The 19,130-nt window shown below is 42.9% G+C and overlaps 1 protein-coding gene across 1 annotated transcript in view; it reads right to left on the bottom strand.

Moving 5' to 3' along the window:
• LOC115154038 (cadherin-6) overlaps window positions 1–7,424 on the bottom strand; it is an 86,259-nt gene extending 78,835 nt beyond the window's left edge. The window contains exon 1 of the mRNA XM_029699850.1: window positions 7,264–7,424. The gene's annotated coding sequence lies outside the window, so the exon portion shown is untranslated. The remainder of the gene's footprint in view (window positions 1–7,263) is intronic.
• Between the last annotated feature and the right edge of the window lie 11,706 nt (window positions 7,425–19,130).

Here is a 19,130-nt window from a genome sequence, read left to right as displayed (position 1 = left end):
TATATGGAACAGGGTTCCATTTGGGATGCAGCCTGTACATAGCAGTGGAATTATGCGTCTGGGCTGTTCACTGTCAGGAATCCAGACAGAGTGAAGCTGCTGCTGAATCTGTGTTATGATGTGTGTGTGTCAGGGTTTCCGTTGGCCGGTAATAGATGGCTTTTGGCCGATAAAAAAATGAAAAGCAAATAAATAAAACTGGTGCCGGCCAATTGTCCAGGAGAAGACAAAAAATCCCATTGCAAAATAATGCCTTTTAGTCTATTCGTTGATGGAAATACCAGTCGATGGAAATATATTTGACATGCTTATCGGTCTATAGGTTAATTTGCATAATTTAGTGGATTCAATTGCCGTGTGTGTATTTTCGTTAGTCGTTTTGTTTGTTACACACGCACAGCATACCGATACAGAGCCTATGGTTGGAAAATCTGTCAGACAGCATGCTGCTACTGCTTCTCAAACAGCTCATTAGTTGCTGCTAGAGTGAAACATGTTTTTATAAGCCCAATCATTGCATAACAATTCTAAATGCAATTGCTTGTTAAAAACCGTTTTGATGGCCATAATTAAAAATGACTACTATTTTTATTTCTCAGCTAGTACTGTAATTGAAGAGCGCTTCCCATACGCCATTCAAGTGCAGATAGGCAATGGTAGGCAGGCTTCAGCGAGTCACACATCACTTTGAATGAGCTGGAGGCAGTATGCATTTTGAAAACATATACTTAATTGTTTGAAGCCTGAGCGTTTTACTTTATATTATGAGACATGTCTTACCTTGCTTCAAAGTAAAATCCGACCATAGAAACATTGAGGCCGTTATTTAATAGACTTCCATATGCTATTGAAACCAGTAGCCTATTTCTTTCATGTTCTATTGGTTTTCCATTAGTGAAAGGCACAACCCTAGTCATATTAGCAACCCATGCTAATTTTTGCATCTTTATATCTCCCCTCTTTCTAAATTTCTTTTGATAACTGTGTGTTCCCGCTAATTGCATTATGGAACGAACATTTGCGCGTAGCCTATTGCCTTGTCCACATTGCTGCCCTTATAATGTGAAGAAATAATAGTTTAGCAACATTTTAATCTAAATGTACTGATCTGTTGCATCATCCTCATTGCTTTTTAAAGTAGTTTTCTTTTATGTAGCCTAGGACTACTGGTTGTATGAATTTGGGATATATCGTCCCAGAACTGTTCCAGACAGTTTGGCATAGGCTATTTCTTTCTCGCACAGAACGACAAACTGACCAATAGAATAGACAAACTTTTCTACTATGGGGATATTAGATTGACATAGACTAGTGATTTTGCTGTTCATTACTCGTCTTGCTAGCTGAGGAAAAGTAAATGTGACAGTTATTCTAACATCTTCAGTACGAATCGGAATTCGGTAAGGAGTACACGTTGTATCCTCGAGTTGCATGTTCTGTTAAGATGAATAACCATAATCTAAATGTGATCTCTGTCATTCTGAGCACCGTGGGTGGATACCCTAATCAGGTTACGCACCCAATGCATATGGGTCCAGGACATTACTCTAATGTCTGTTCAATGAAAATGCTGCCGGTCAAATGTCCGGCTCCACATTTTCCTAAAGGAAACCGTGGTGTGTGTGTATGTGTGTGTGTGTCCTGCTGTTCACTCACACTCTTCATCTATCACTCCACACCTTATAGCTCACAGCGCAGCTAAGACATACAGATCATACTTCTGAGAGAACACACACATCATATACAAAAGTCCAAAAACACTCCTTTAGCTAAAACCTGCATTGTAAGCTGTATAGTAACTGAATCCAACAGAGTATGGTTTTAGCCATCGTAAATCCCTTTTACCCCAATTCCTATTCTTTCCAAGCCTTTTTCCTCAAGTAAAAAGAGAAAGAGATAGCTAGCTACTGTATTTGTGGGCTTTCATGGCCATGCCTCAATCATATCACTTCCCAGACTCTGAAATGGAGCCATGGTATACAGGGCTTTGTGGTAAATCACTATCTCTCTCCCCTAGTCAGTGCCCAGTCAGAGCCCAGTCTGCTGAGCACTATGGCCGGCTGGCTCTCTGCTGCCTCCTGGGTGACTAATATATCTTGTTAAATTGTGCTGAGAAGCATGTTGAGAACCTTATACCTTTTTGCTTCGTGCGATCTCTGGTGTGTCTGTGTTTCAGAGGGGTACGGTGTGTGTGTGAGTGTGTGTACTAGGGCGGTGTCAACCTTTGTCCTATCGTGATTATATACTCACAAATCGTTGTGATATATCATAGTATCGCCTGCTATTGACCGACCAAATTGGTTGGTTAAAAATAGCGCAAAATCGCATGCTACAACACGACGAATCATTATGAAAGATAATGTTGTTGAAACCTTGGACAGAGGCTAAGTGCAGGCAAATATTTTATAATATTCCTTTCTGGTGGAGTTTCAGCAGGTTTGTGTGTGTCTGTCTATGTCTGTTTGGCGCCCAGATGATGGAGCAAAGTGACAGTCAACTGATGAGGAACGGCCTGTCTTGCCATAGTGAGTTATAAATCATTGGCTGGATAGAAGCAAAGCATCTTCAGAACTGGATAATGATTGCTTTATTTGCCTCATTGTCCTCTCTTAATATAGTAATTTTCATAGCCTATCGAAGCCTGAGAGAGAGAGAATTATATTTTCTGCGCAGAGCCAGTCAAGTTCAAATAGGCTGTCAATCATTGTCGATAGATAATTCTATCATAATATTGCCCTACCCTAGTGTGTACCTGCCTGTGTGTCCGTATCCGTGATGTGTGTGTGCATTTCAGTGTGCCTATGCATTCACTGCGAGGGAGTGGGTGGTGGTGTCAGTTATGCAAATATGTCCGCTAAACTCTCCAACTCTTGCAGGAGTTGATGGTAAGGCAGTTCCCTTAAATTGCCATTAGCCCTTACTTCCTCAGACAGAGGATCAGAGAGAGGCTCCATCCCAAATGTCACCCCATTCCTTAAATAGTGCACTCTTTTGAACAGAGCCCTATATACCATGGTCAAAAGTACTAAATAGAGTGGGTGACATTGGGACCCATAGGATCCCCGCTGTTACTGAGTCAGTCCTAAAGCTCTGAAGCTAGCTGTCCTTCAGCTTCTCGGTAATTGGTGAAGCCAGGCAGCGGATTCACATGGAGAGGAAGGGGGAAACATGTTGGCAGATTGCATTGGCAGCAATTACAGAATCTCCCAACCCAGAGACATGAATCTACTGATTTAATATCGACTGCCTTTGTACGCCATGTCTGTCTAATGGCTGAGCCTGTACTGTTTCTTCTTTACTACCTAGCTGTCACCATACCCACGTCAGACAGCTACTGTACAACATTAGAGTTACAGTTTGTCTCAAAGGGCATCAAATTCCCTATGCAGTATACTACCTTTGCCCAGGGACCAAAGTAGTCCACTATACAGGGAATAGGGTGCCATTTGAGATGCAGCCAAGTCTCCTCATCCTTAGTTCAACACTTCAGCACATTTATGTAAGTACCAATATGATTTCCAGTTACAATACATTACAGTTCCAAGTTGTTTCTATGTGTTATTGTTGCTCTTCAAATGCAATAGAAAAACTTGTAGAGCATTTATATTACCCATAATATCCTGTCTATTGTCTTGATGTGTGTGTGTGTGGGGGGGGGGGGGCATAATTAGGATTTTCAGATTGAATGTTAAACATACATCACCATTCATTATTGTTTCATTACCTTGGTTAGTACATGTTCATGGCCACCATACACAAAAGCTATGAAACAACCGTAAATGTATTGCATTTTTCACGAACAGTACAATAGACATGTACAGTCTATTTCTATCTGGTTGCTTTTCTTTTGTACACACAATAGAGACAATTACCAATTAACAACTGAGAAGTCCAGTGTCGTTGATCTACTCTCACAGTGTACTTAATCTCACACAGAAAACGGCCCATTTTTTTTTTACAGATTTGAACAGATTCTACTATGGCAACAACAGAACCTCCAAAGCAAATGCAAATGGCGACATATGCCATAACAACAGGCATCAGAGATAATGGAGTTTTTTGCCCTTTTCCTCATGGAGTGTGGTGCCGTCTGTAGATTCCATTAATGCTATTCTTTTGGCTAATTTCCTAAAAACCCTTGTCAGAAAAATTGCCTTTCTGTGGCTTTACCTGTACCCATCTTTACCTCTCCATCTCCTGTAATTAGGGTAAATGAGACGTGGAACCAGAGTTACTGACCTTCCTTGGGTAAAGAACACTGTCCTCCACAAACACTGTGAATAACCAAAAACAGACGTCTCAAATGTATGGGACGTCAGCACTATGTCTTGATTGTTTTGTAACTGAACACAAGCAGAATAACATTCTGACCATAGCTTTCTGAATGAAGATACACCATTAGCACAGAGTTACCAGGTTGTCATTGTTCTCAAATACACGTCAAAATACTTTGCTTTGGTGACGACAGCAGTCATAACCACCTAGTTTCCATGTCTCTTCTGTCCACAAGGGGGCATGTTTTTCATGTGGGCAAAAGACTAAAGGCCATTCTTCTAACACTCTAGTGAGACCATACTCCATTTTAGTTAATAATCCCAGGAATGTTCTAAATAACAATTTTCAATCTCTACACCTTTTCTTTCAATACAACCAGAGATAATCACAACATATATGGACCTTGACTAATGCAGAGAAACAATCAAGGTGCCCCACACACCCTTGCGCTCACACACACACACACACACGCACACACACACACACACACGCACACACGCACACACAGGAAGAATATGAGATTAGTTTGTGTGTCTCTGTGCTGTGAGGAGATTCCCATAGGGATAGTGCGGTGGTAGAGACAGTCAGTGGGCATGGGGATGTGATTTCATTAGGTCCAGATGCTGCTGCTTGAAGGACTGAGCACTTGAAAGGTTCAATATTATTATTCTGGAGCAGGACACATCAAAATGACGCTGTCCATCTGGAGCGGAGATAATGTAATCAGCAGTGGGTCATTGGTCATCACAGACAGCCCAGCCATCGGGTTTACCAACATCCTGTGATGTCATCATCATCACCCTAACACTCAAGAGACCAGAGAGAGAGACGACGTGAGACAGAGAGAAGACGAGCCGATTGATAAGACAGACAATCAGCTTCACCTCATTACAACATCCAGCCTTTAAGATTGCCCTGATTATGCAAATGACCAGTGGAATATAGATTTTTTTTGGGGGGGGATTAATTGATAAAATATTGAATGTCTGTCTGTCTCTGTGATCCAATGTATTTATTTAAAACCCTTGAGGTTAATGGTTTCAATTTGTCTATTCCATTACCTGTACATCTTTATAAGCTACCCCCACCCACCCAAAGACACACATACAGTACACACACACACACGCACACGCACGCAAACGCACACACGCACGCACGCACATACACCAGACACGGACACACACGCACACCAAGGAAAACCTATTTGTAGAAGCGTTAAATATTCAGTACCTGCCGTGTTCTCCATATGTCTTTGATCAGACACAGATCCTATGCTACTCTCTCATCTTACAACTTCAAACCAGAATGTATGTAAAAACTCAGCTATACAACCTGTTCTGTTGCAAAAGCCTCAGTCTCGCCACACTAGTAAGTTATTTTACTCTAGCAAATTGCTGTCATCTGGATTACGCAAACAAAAAGGTGATAAGTAATTTTAAAATGCAGATGGGTGAATTATGAAAAACATATCAGCATCAGGCCTATTACCCAACTCCTTGCAAGTGTCAATGTAAAATGTTGTTTATTTCCAAAGCCTCCATTATAATTTAGTGCATGATCTGCTTATTGCACAAGTCTCTGTTGGTAATTTGTAGAGTGATATTCTTGCAGCATATTCCCCTGGTAGTTAGTCAACTCCCCCTAAGAACTTCTTGGCCTCCTCCAGGCATATCGCTGCAGGCCTTAGGGAGCTAGAGCAATATAACCAACATGAAGCAATCTGGAGGCTAGAGGAAGGTACAGTAGCCAAGATGTATTTTTATAATACGTTTTTTTTTGGGGGGGGGGGGGGAATAGAGGAATACACAGATTCCCAGAATCTGCGACCAGTAGCACTCACCTGATGCTCCTTAGACCTGAGAATCTATTTTCTATTTTCTAACATGGAAGATATGTATATGCTGCATTAGCGAAGGCAAAGGCATAGGCTATCGAGCAAAGTTTGTGATATAGGCCAATGTGGCACCAAAACAAACCCAGGAGGAAAGCAACCAACCTAAAGAATGCTGTAACTAACCTAAAGAATGCTGCTCAATCAAAATCATGCAAGCAATTAAAGTGTGAATGCGAAAATGTTAAGGAATTCAATAGCATAGCCTATACCCGAATTTACCTTTTCAAAAGTAATACTCTAAAAGCCACACATATAATGAATATATTATGAATGAGGGCTCGCTTGAGGAGACATAGGCTACTTTGAAAACTTCAGGCAACTCCAGGAGCGTATAATCGTGACCTGGCACGTACGCTATGCTACACCGCGTCACTCAAAGTACAACTGTACAGACAGAGAATTTCATATTTTCATCAGCGCATGTAACCTATTCTACAGTAGCCTTTACCTGCATCGATATCCGTAGCCTAACCAGTGGGAAAGTATAAAGAATGCGAACATTTCATATAGCACCAATAAACAACGAATAATACATACAAAATAAAATGTAAACAATTACATTGTCATACGTTTATCACTCCACATGATGTGTTGACTTGTGGTGCCATCACAGTGTTACTGTACTCTACATCTGATCTGACGCAGTCAAATTAATAAACACAAATGTATCCCACGTTGTAGCTGAGACAGAATATTATCCAAAATTGTGGTCTATAATAAATGAAACCCAAAAGTTGACGCAGAGGACAATAGTGGTCAGTGATGTCTAATGCATTGCACATCGAGTGATATTTCAAGCAACTTCCAGTGATGTATGGCAGGCTAAAGTTAAGTCGCCTATACTAACCCTTATTTATGAATCACCTAAACTATAGGTCTGTAGTCGGAAGTATTGAACATACAACCGTACCTGGAAATCAATTCATGCGAAACGTTCAATAAATACACCAATAACCTCTAGGTCTTAATGGACACTCGACTCGGCAGTTTTCAAACCAAAGCCTTCTTTATCGGAAACACCTTTCATTCTGCCAGAAAACACAAAGCGAGATAGCACTGTATATAAAAAAAGTTGATTTGATCGCTTCACTCACCTTCCACGGAAGTTCTTATTCTGTTATCCTACGATAGCGAAGTGGCGAATGGTGCTGAGATGAGGGCGAAGTGTATCCGTTCGTTCACTGCAGCAGTTCCAAAAGCGCTTCAAGGCTGTTCCTCAACTGTGCTTCACTGTTTCGCGCAGGCAGCATCACTTCTCTGTGTGGATGTCCGTAGCTGAAATAAAAGGGACTGGGCCTCCGATTGGCTGCCATTCTCAAGTCCCCGATGCAGGGCAGGGAGAAATCGGCCGACAGAAAATAATGAACAGATTTACGCGCTGAGGAAGCAGGTTTGAAAGGACTAGGGATGTAGGCTAGTTCAACGGAGTGATGGAGAAATTGATATATTATTACCAGCGCAATTTGAAAACCGCAGCATGAAAGAAGATGACTAGCACCTTTGTGGTTGCAAATAATAGGCTATAGGCCTAAAGAAATGGCCAAATATATTGACATATATGCCAATTAATAGCCTGTAAGAATATGGTAGGATACTGTTTGTATGCCTTTTTTTAAGGATTCAGAATGTAAACCTTAAAGTGTGGATAATATAGAAAAATGAAAACACTTGACATGTTCAATTTAAAAAATCTACTGTGTGCAAAATACAATAAAACATTTAGTTTGTTTTTTATTTACTAAACTGTAGGGAGTACTATATACAACATCACAAACAGTAGGCGTATTAGAGTTGTTCCATCCCAAGGGTTAATGTCGTTATGGCTGCTGTTAGTTGCATGAGTTAAATTTCTAGAACTCCTCCAATCATCCACTTTGGAGCTATCCTCCCAACCAAGCATCAAACCCCTTGCCTAGCGCTTCCCCATTCACTGAGCCAGAAGGATTTATACATTTGGCATCATGTCCTATCAAAAAATCAGCCAGTGATGACTGAATGACTGACTGCGGCCCTTGACCAAATCATTGCAACTGAATGGGCTTGGATAGCCTCAGCATTTATTTTGTGAATGTTTAGCACTCATTTTCTCTCTTACACACACACACACACACACACACACACACACACACACACACACACACACACACACACACACACACACACACACACACACACACACACACACACACACACACACACACACACACACACACACACACACACACACACACACACACACACACACACACACACACACACACACACACACACACAGGAATGATCCAGAAACAAAACTAAAATCTATAAGTTAACCTGAAATACTTCATAACACCACAAAGATCAATGGCACAACATTGTGAGAAAACACAAAGGAGCCAGGCACCAAAAAGAGCCATATCTGGGATATCATAGTCATTTTAGAGAATATCAGATAGACTGTTGCTCTGTGCATTCTCTGGGGAAATAAAACAGCAAATGTTTTGCATCTGGCTGGTGGGAAAACTCTGTCGTATAAATCTTCTCTCTGTCGTAATGGTGCATTTTCTGCAATAATTGTGCCCAAGTTTATGCTTTTTCTGTCACAACGAAATTGTGAATTATGCCTATATCTGGTTTCAGTGAATGTCGAAAAGTAGTTATTTATTGGAGCTAAGAATGAGTTACAAGAGAGCCCTTTCCTGCAGTCAAATTACCTTGTAGCCTCATGGGTGGAATGTTAATAATATTATTCATAATTTCATAATTAATAATCATTATTTAAAAAATATATAAAAACATTTGTGTTTCTATGTCAAGTGGTTTTGTTACATTTCAGTCTTCTGTGATTTATATATAAGTGTAATATTGGTATGCAAACTCAATTTAATACATTTCAACTTTATATCTGACATGGTACAGATTTCTTCTTTTTTTTAAAGCCCATAAACATGTGTGTGAGGTGTATACTTTTGTTTCAAAGTAGATTTGTTTAAGACTACCAAGAAACACTCTGCGTGACCCTGATTTTAGCCCACTGCAGTAAAAGGTTAAAGCAATGTGCTTGAACAATCTATGGATTCTAAGGTCAGTAATAAGGCTAATCAAATTATCCATCTTGTGAACTCAGTAGATTTAATGAAAAGTATTTTTACATTTCAGCCTATATCATGACCCTTCACCCAAATGGGAGGCATACCAAATGGCATCCTATTCCCTCGGGTTCTGGTCAAAAGTAGTGCACTATAAGGATGCCATTGAGACACAACCAATTGGCCATTTGATTCACATTTCACTAGAATGCTGACCACTCTGATGGACCCCTCTCTGACACCAGTGTTATAATAGCCATGGCCAGCACAATTCCTCCTGACTAGGTGGAAAACCTGAATATTCAGAGAAAGATGGAAATATACTGAACAAAACTCTAAACACAACATGTAAAGTGTTGGTCTCATGTTTCCTGAGCTGAAATAAAAGATCCAAGAAAAGTTCCATATGCACAAAAATATTATTTCTTTCAAATGTTGCGCATAAATGGAAGAAACAAGATGTGAAAGCCAGCATGCAACGGCACAGTTTCAAAGGAAAAATAGCATTCTGAAAGGTTACATGGTGGAGACAGAGGAGGGCGATAGTGCAGGGATTGAGGAGGTGGACAATGAAGAAGGAGTAAGAAGATGGTCGGGCAGTGGATATGGATCTCGAGATAAAACAAGTGAAAAAAAGACACAACGTAGTTGAGACAAAGGAGGAGGTGAGCTTAGTTGCCATACCTCCAAAAATTACGTATTGTGTGTAGATTGATGACGGAAAAAAACAATCTTGGTGGTTCCAAACATCTTCCATTTAAGAATGATGGAGGCCATTGTGTTCCTGGGGACCTTCAATGAGGCAGACATTTTTGGTACCCTTCCCCAGATCTGTGCCTCGACACAATCCTGTCTCGGAGTTCTATGGACAATTCCTTCGACCTCATTGTTTTTGCTCTGACATGCACTGTCAACTGTGGGACCTTATATAGACAGGTGTGTGCCTTTCCAAATCATGTACAATCAATTGAATTTATCACAGGTGGACACCAGTTAAGTTGTAGAAACATCTCAAGGATGATCAATGGAAACAGGATGCACCTGAGCTCAATTTCGAGTCTCATAGCAAAGGGTCTGAATACTTATGTAAATAGGTATCTGTTTTTTATTTTTTATAAATTTGCAAAAATTCTAAAAACCTGTTTTTGCTTTGTCATTATGGGGTATTGTGTGTAGAATGATAAAGATTTTTATTTATTTAATCCATTTTAGAATAAGGCTGTAACGTAACAAAATGTGGATTACCCATGTTTGGGTAATCCAAAATAAACTGTAAAAAAGTTTAAAAAAGGGAGCTATCCCTAAACTGTAATATCTTATGTTTCACCGAGACTTGGCTGAACGATGACACAGATAAAATAGAGCTGGCTGGCTTTTCCGTGTTTCGGCAGGACAGAACAGCTACGTCTGGTATGAGGAAGGGTGGGTGTGTGTGGTTATTTGTCAATAACTGCTGGTGCGCGGTGTCTAATATTAAAGAAGTCTCATGGTATTGCTCGCCTGAGGTAGAATACCTCATGATAACCTGTAGACCACACTATATACCAAGGTAGTTCTCATCTATATTATTCGTAGCTGTCTATTTACCACCACAAATCGATGCTGGCACTAAGACCGCCCTTAACGAGCTGTATAGGTCCATAAGTAAACAAGAAAAAGCTCATCCAGAAGTAGTGCTCCTAGGGCCCGGGGACTTTAATGCAGGCAAACTTAAATCGTTTTACCTCATTTCTACCAGCAAGTCACATGTGCTAACAGAGGAACAAAAACTCTAGACCACCTTTACTCCACACACAGAGACGCATGCAAAGCTCTCCCTCCACCTTTCATTTGGCAAATCTGACCATAATTCTATCCTCCTGATTCCTGCTTATAAGCAAAAACTAAAGCAGGAAGTACCAGTGACCTGCTCAATACGGAAGTGGTCAGATGAAGTGGATGCTGCGCTACAGGACTGTTTTGCTAGCACAGGCTGGAATACGTTCTGGGATTCATCTAATGGCATTGAGGAATATACCACCCCAGTCACCGGCTTCATCAATAAGTGCATCAACGGCATTGATGCACTTATCAGAAGCCATGGATAACAGGCAACATCCGCACCGAGCTAAAGGCTAGAGCTGGCGCTTTAAAAGAGCAGGACACTAATCTGGACGCTTGAAAGAAATCCCGCTATGCCCTCAGATGAACGATCAAACAGGCAAAGCGTCAATACAGGACTAAGATGGAATCCTACTACACTGGCTCTGATGCTCGTCAGATGTGGCAGGGCTTGAAAACTATTACAGACTACAAAGGGAAACCCAGCCGCGAGCTGCCCAGTGATGCGAGCTTACCAGACGAGCTAAATGCCTTTTATGCTCGCTTCGAGGAAGCAACACTGAAGCATGCATGAGAGCACCAGCTGTTCCAGACGACTGTGTGCTCAAGCTCTTCATAGCCGATGTGAGCAGGACATTTAAACAGGTCAACATTCACAAAGCCGTGGGGCCAGACAGATTACCAGGACGTGTACTAAAAGCATGCGCGGACCAATTGGCAAGTGTCTTCACTGACATTTTCAACCTCTCCCTGGCCGAGTCTGTAATACCTACATGTTTCAAACAGACCACCATAGTCCCTGTTCCCATGAAAGTGAAGGTAACCTGTCTAAATGATTACCGCCCTGTAGCACTCATGTCGGTAGCCATGAAGTTCTTAGTACCCTCCTGTACTCCCTGTTCACCCACGACTGTGTGGCCAAACATGACTCCAACACCATCATTAAGCTTGCTGACGACACAACAGTGGTAGTCCTGATCACCAACAACGATGAGACAGCCTATAGAGAGGAGGTCAGAGACCTGGCAGTGTGGTGCCAGGACAACAACCTCTCTCTCAGTGTGAGGAAGACCAAGGAGCTGATTGTGGACTATAGGAAGAGGAGGGTCGAACAGGCGCCCATTCTCATCGATGGGGCTGCAGTGGAGCAGGTTGAGAGCTTCAACTTCCTTGGTGTCCACATCACCAACAAACTATCATGGTCCAAACACACTAAGACAGTCGTGAAGAGGGCACGACAAAGCCCAATCCCTCTCAGGAGACAAGAGGGATTGGCATGATTTGGCATGGGTCCCCAGATCCTCAAAAAGTTCTACAGCTGCACCATCGAGAGAATGATGACCAGTTGCATCACCGCCTGGTAAGGCAGCAACTGCTGGGTATCTGACCGCAAGGCACTACAGAGCGTAGTGTGTATGGCCCAGTACATCACTGGGGCCAAGCTTCCTGACATCCAGGACCTATATAGTAGGCGGTGTCAGAGGAAGGCCCAAAAAAGTGTCAAAGACTCCAGTCACCCAAGTTATAGACTGTTTTCTCTGCTACCACACGGCAAGCGGTATTGGAGCACCAAGTCTAGGACATTGTCATGGCCGTCGTAAGGATTGGACCAAAATGCAGCGGGAATGTGTATGCTCATTTTCTCTTTTATTGAAGAAACGAAACAAAACACACAAACAAAAAGAACGACAAAAAACAGTCCTGTCAGGCACACAGCTAAACAAAGAACAACTACCCACAAAACCCATAGAAAAACACCCCTACTAAATAGGACCTTCAATTAGAGGCAACGGGGAACAGCTGCCTCCAATTGAAAGTCAAAACAATAATCTAGACATAGAAATAGAAAAACTAGAAAATAGAACATAGAAATACAAAGCATAGAACACGACCCAAAAACCCCGACAACACAAAACACACCCCTGCCACGTCCTGACCAAACTACAATAACAAATAACCCCTTATACTGGTCAGGACCTGACAGTAACCCCCCCCCAATGTGCAGACCCTGGATGCACCTTAAAATAAACCCAAAACAAAAATAATCCCAAACTAAAGGGAGAAAATAGAAAAAACTATTTTCTAGTTTTTTCTATTTCTCTCTCTCAGTGTGGTCTTCCTCACACTGAGAGAAAGGTTGTTGTCCTGGCAGAGGAGGGTGGCCACCGTCACCGACAGTTCTTGTGCTACATCCCCCCCTCCCCAACCTCCTACTACAGAGGTGGCTCAGGCCAACCTAACCTGTTCACCCCCACTAACTGTTTATTATATTTTACATTTACATTTTAGTCATTTAACAGACACTCTTATCCAGAGCAACTTACAGTAGTGAATGCATACATTTCATACATTTTTCTTTCCGTACTGGTCCCCCGTGGGAATCGAACCCACAACCCTGGCGTTGCAAACACCCTGCTCTACCAACTGAGCCACACGCGACCATGTGTGGGGACCACTCCTCCCGAAGTCTCTGGACTAAGGCGCATTGCTGAAGACCTCGGGCTGAGGTGCATCGCTGGAGACCTCGGGCTGATGCGCATCGCTGAAGACCTCGGGCTGATGCGCATCGCTGAAGACCTCGGGCTGATGCGCATCGCTGAAGACCTCGGGCTGATGCGCATCGCTGAAGACCTCGGACTGGCGGGCGACTCTGGCTGCGCTGGTTCCGAACTGTAGGGCGACTATCTCGGTTCCGGACTGTAGGCCGACTGTCTCGGTTCCGGACTGTAGGCCGTCTCTCTCGGTTCCAGACTGTAGGCCGTCTCTCTCGGTTCTGGACTGTAGGATGTCGCCGGAAGCACTGGACGGGGAACTGTCGCCGGAAGCTCTGGACGGGGTACTGTTGCCGGAAGCTCTGGACGGGGTACTGTCGCCGGAAGCTCTGGATGGGGTACTGTCGCCGGAAGCTCTGGATGGGGTACTGTCGCCGGAAAGCTCTGGATGGGGACTGCGCACTGAAAGCCTGATGCGTGGGGCTGGCTTTGGAGACGCCAGACTATTTACACACACCACAGGGCTAGTGCGAGGAGCAGGAGCAGGACGTACTGGACTGGGCTGACGTACTGGAGGCCTGGTGCGTGGGGCTGGTACTGGAGGTACCAGACTGGGGACACGCACCCCAAGGCTAGTGCGAGGAGCGGGAACAGGACGTACTGGACTGGGCTGACGCACTGGAGGCCTGGTGCATGGTGCTGGCTTTGGAGACGCCAGACTGGAAACACGCACCTCAAGGCTAGTGCGAGGAGCGGGAACAGGACGTACTGGACCATGAGTAGGCACCGGCGGTCTGGAGCGCACCGCCTGCACAACCCGTCCTGGCTGGATGGTAACAGTAGCCCTGCACGAGCGGAGTGCTGGCACAGGGCGAACTGGGCTGTGCAGAGGCATGATGGATGCCGTGCGTAGAGCAGGCGTAGGGTAGCCTGGGCCTAGGAGGTGCACTGGTGGCCAGATGTGCTGTGCAGGCATACTCCTACCCAACTGGATGCCCACTCTAGCACCGCACTTGCGAGGAGCTGGGATCGCTCACACCGGACTGTGCGTGCGCATGGGCGAGATCGTGCGCACTTTCACATACACCGGTGCTCTCACTGCGAAACGCTCCCCATAATAAACACGGGAAGTTGGCTTAGGGCTTACCCTAGGCCCAGCCAAACTACCCGTGTGCCCCCCCCCCCCCACAAAATTGTTTTTGGGGGGCTGCCTCTCGCACTTGCCTCTCGGTGCGTATAATGCATCATAATAGCGCCGCTCCACCTTGGCTGCCTCCAGCTCCTCCTTAGGGCGCCGGTACTCCCCAGCCTGGTGCCAAGGTCCTGCCCCATCCAGAATCTCTTCCCATGTCCATGACTCCACAGAGCTCTGCTGCTGCTCCTTCCTCCGCTGCTTGGTCCATTTGTGGTGGGTAGTTCTGTCACGGCCGTCGTAAGGATTGGACCAAAATGCAGCGGGAATGTGTATGCTCATTTTCTCTTTTATTGAAGAAACGAAACAAAACACACGAACAAAAAGAACGACAAAAAACAGTCCTGTCAGGCACACAGCTAAACAAGGAACAACTACCCACAAAACCCATAGAAAACATCCCTACTAAGTAGGACCTTCAATTAGAGGCAACGAGGAACAGCTGCCTCCAATTGAAGGTCAAAACAATAAACTAGACATAGAAATAGAAAAACTAGAAAATAGAACATAGAAATACAAAAAATAGAACATTACCCAAAAACCCCGACAACACAAAACAAACTCACCCCTGCCACGTCCTGACCAAACTACAATAACAAATAACCCCTTAAACTGGTCAGGACATGACAGACATAAAATGCTCCTTAACAGCTTCTACACCCAAGCCATAAGACTGCTGAACAACCAATCAAATGGCCACCCCGACTATTTACATTGACCGCCCCCTCCTTTGTTTTTACCCTGCTGCTACTCGCTGTTTTTCTATCTATGCATAGTCACTTTACAAATTAGCTTAACTAACCTGTACCCCCGCACATTGACTCGGTACTGGTACCCCCTGTATATAGCCTTGTTAGCTTTATGTTTTTCTTTTCAATACACTTTTTTTGCACTGACCAAGTTCCCCAATTTTTTATTTCTGACAAGTTTGTGGTTTATGCAAGTTTGTTACAGCATCATGTAATCATTGTATCAATAATACTCCCACACAGTATACATTGAGACAAAGGTGGAATTCACAGGTAGAGGGTTTATTTTAGATCTGTGAGAGCATCATATTAGAGTGGGAGATAGAGGTTTTCACTTTACAACAACACAGTGAACCTTGGTAAAGTACAACAACAAAAAACGTTTTGGTTTTGAAAGCATCATAAATCATAGTCCTAGTGGCAGGCAGCGGCCTAATAGCGTTGTGAGGGTACATGGAGTCTACTATCCTCCCTCCTCCCCTGTCCCCTGGCTACGTCTACTTCCCAAATAGCACCCTATTCCCTACTTAGTGCACAACTTTGGACCAGGACCCATATATCTACTGCTGCCAGACTACAGAAAGTTGAACGGCCATGTCGGACAAAACATGTTGGCTCTCTCTTTTAACACTGATCTCCTCTTTGGTGCGCACGTGGCCATTCAGCGAGCAAAAAACACACGGTACAAACAGGCACATCATCCTTTGTGGCAGAAAAACAATCTATCCACAAATAGCTTATCATCCATCATCATCATATATTTGGGTCCCCAGAAAAGCACAAAAAAAACAAGTGCATTGTTGTTTCTAAGGTTACTGCTGAAATTAATTGATGTAGTGAAGAGAAGCAATGACACAAAAAACTACAGGTTCTCTTTTCTGTTTCAGTGTGTGTGCGCGTGTCTGCATGCTTGCGTGCGTATGTGTGTGTTTGCATGCGAAAATAAAAAGAACCAAGAGATATATTCATGTAATTTTTTAAGTGAAAGTCTGTGTACAATCGTAAAAATAAAGGTGAAAGTTGGAACCAAATAAGGTTCTTAAGAGCGATGCTATAGGCAAACCATTTAAGGGTCTCTGAAGAACCATACATGGGATGGTTCTTTCAAGAACCATATAAAAATAAACCAACTGAAATGTTTCGGCCTTCCAGGACCAGAGTTAATTAGCCCTGCTGAAGGGTTTTAAGCCTTATTTGCATATTTCCCAAGGTGCCTTTGAAGTTATTTTTTTTTGTCACCAGTACCATCCATGACTATGTTTGCTAGGGACAAAGATATGACTCTTATATTCATTGATTTGTATACCTGTGGCTGTCACCAATAGATATCATAAGTGAATATGGTGTCATTGAAGTTAAATAAATTAAGACAATAAAATACACATTTCATAAGGTCTTCTTTTAAGGGCCTTATTTTACACTAATAAAGTGTCCTGAAAAGCATATTTTACAGGGCGCATCAGGCCTGCAAGTTATATTATGCTGGTTTGCAAAGTGATGTGTAATTTTTTTGGAATCCAGCAAGAGTGGAGATATCCAAGATTTTGAATTTTATTCACTTGCAGCCTGCATCAAAAAATGACTGCTAGGTTTGAGAAGACTAAGATATGAGACTACCTTCAACATCTTAACTGGAACAACCATTTCAGTAGCGTGTGCAATAAATCCAAGTAACAAATTGGAATAGTTTACAAAAATGTATATTATTCATATTTGATCAGCATAAGATTAATTAATTAATCAATGTACATGCAAAAATATAGATATCGAAAAATGATAATGACGGGCATGATTTTGGTTAAACGCTGGTTATTAACACCAACACTGGGGTTATTTTACACCACTGAGTGTTAATTTTGCTCTTTGCAGTGTTAATTTAACTATTGAATCAACACTAGAAATGTTACATTGAAAAAACAACACTAGTTATCACTGGCGAATTTGCTGTGTGCTATGAAAAGGGACACATCTGCAGGCTTCCATACATTTCAAGAGCCTTTTAGAATTCTGATTAACTGTAGATGCCACGTCAAGAAGCCCACACTTAACTCAATGGTTCTTTACCAGGCAAGAGTTATCCACGGAACCTTAAGAGCTGAGGAAGAACCATTTAAGAACCTTTTATTTTTTTCAGTGTAGCCTGATGATCAGAATGAACAACAGTATGAGGCCAGGGCCAGGCTGGGTTGGGCCTTGCTTTGATTAAGATGCCTCCGGGGGATAAGGCCAGAGGGAGTGGGCCTGGGCCTTTCTCCACTCTGGAGAAGAGAGGAGGGGAGAGGGGAAGATATAATGGAGAGCATCCAAAGCTAGGCTCAGTCCCTCTCCTCTCCTCTCCTCTCCTCTCCTCTCCTCTCATCCCACTGTTGTTGCTGTTGACATGGGCCATCAGAGGGAGGGTGTTTTTAATGTACAGTCTCATTCAAGGGATTAGTCATGTGCTCCGCCACAGATGGACTGAGAGTGGCCCCTATTACTAAATCCTCCAATGATGCTGTTGTATAGTCATCTGGAAGGTTTTTTTCAAGGCTTCAACACTAGTGGACGGACATGAACTACTGGCATGACACACTAATCTGCCTGTTACAAAAGTAAAAAACCAACAAGATGAAATGAAAAGTGGTTGAAGGGAGAGAGGAGAAAACATGACTTCCCCTTTTTCCCGGCTGCATACTTTAGTTCCTATTAGCAACATCATTCAGAGCAGTTTTTCTGATGATAATTTGGAAATCTGGGGTTGGCGCTGCTAATCCAGCAGCATTACAATTTGCCGAGGGATTACTGAGTGACAACTTCAAGTGAAACGAAAGATGTAAGGGCCTCTTAAGCCGTGTTCCTATTAAAAGCCACAGTACGATGTGACACCGTAGCAGGCTTCATTGCCAACTAGTTGTGGATATATACCCACACAGATAAACGCTCCAGTGCTCACAGGGATTTTTTCATCTTTTACATTTTTTTAGGAGGTTGAGGGTTTTCTTTGAAGCTCCAACCCATCAACCTCTCTGCCTCTCTGCCATCTGTAGGACGGAGAGGGAAGACTTTTAATGCCAAAGGTATGCTGCTTTATCCCGGCCCAGACTCCCAGCCAACAGAGTTAGTTAAATGAGGTTCTGCTTGCCTTAAACCCGCTCAAATAATCTCAGGTGTTTATAGCGTTTTTAATCCCTTGCTTTTAACAAAATCGTAAAAGTTGTATTTTCTTTCAAGGATGCTGGTTGCTGCATAGCGAGATGTTTGTGAATACTTTGTTGTACATCACCTCATGATTTAATCATTTTAGAATTACCCAGTCATATCCACTCTCTCTCCTCTAAAAAGGAGGAAGTGAGAAGAAAAATCACCTTCCCTTATACCCTCTCAAGTGTTATGTTGCACCCAGGTTACTATCAAAGTAGATTGATTCTGACATTTGATATAATAAAAAAACACAAAAGGGTGTGAGGAGAGGAGAAAAAAATGAATGTTGTTTTCTTCAGCCTTGACCTGGATATGCAGCCAGTTCAAGAAACATCACTTTACCTTCCCGTACATCTGTTGAGTGTATGTGTATGTGTGTGGGGTTCCGCCAGGAAAGGGCCAAAGTAACTGCTCAATCCCAGGTAATTAATTTAGGGCATCCCTGGGAACACTCTGGCA

The sequence above is a fragment of the Salmo trutta genome, chromosome 2 (assembly GCF_901001165.1).
Source record: "Salmo trutta chromosome 2, fSalTru1.1, whole genome shotgun sequence".
NCBI classification, from domain to species: Eukaryota; Metazoa; Chordata; class Actinopteri; order Salmoniformes; family Salmonidae; genus Salmo; species Salmo trutta.
The sequence above is the reverse complement of the archived record's forward strand: the minus strand, read 5'-3'. Positions and strand labels throughout refer to the sequence as shown.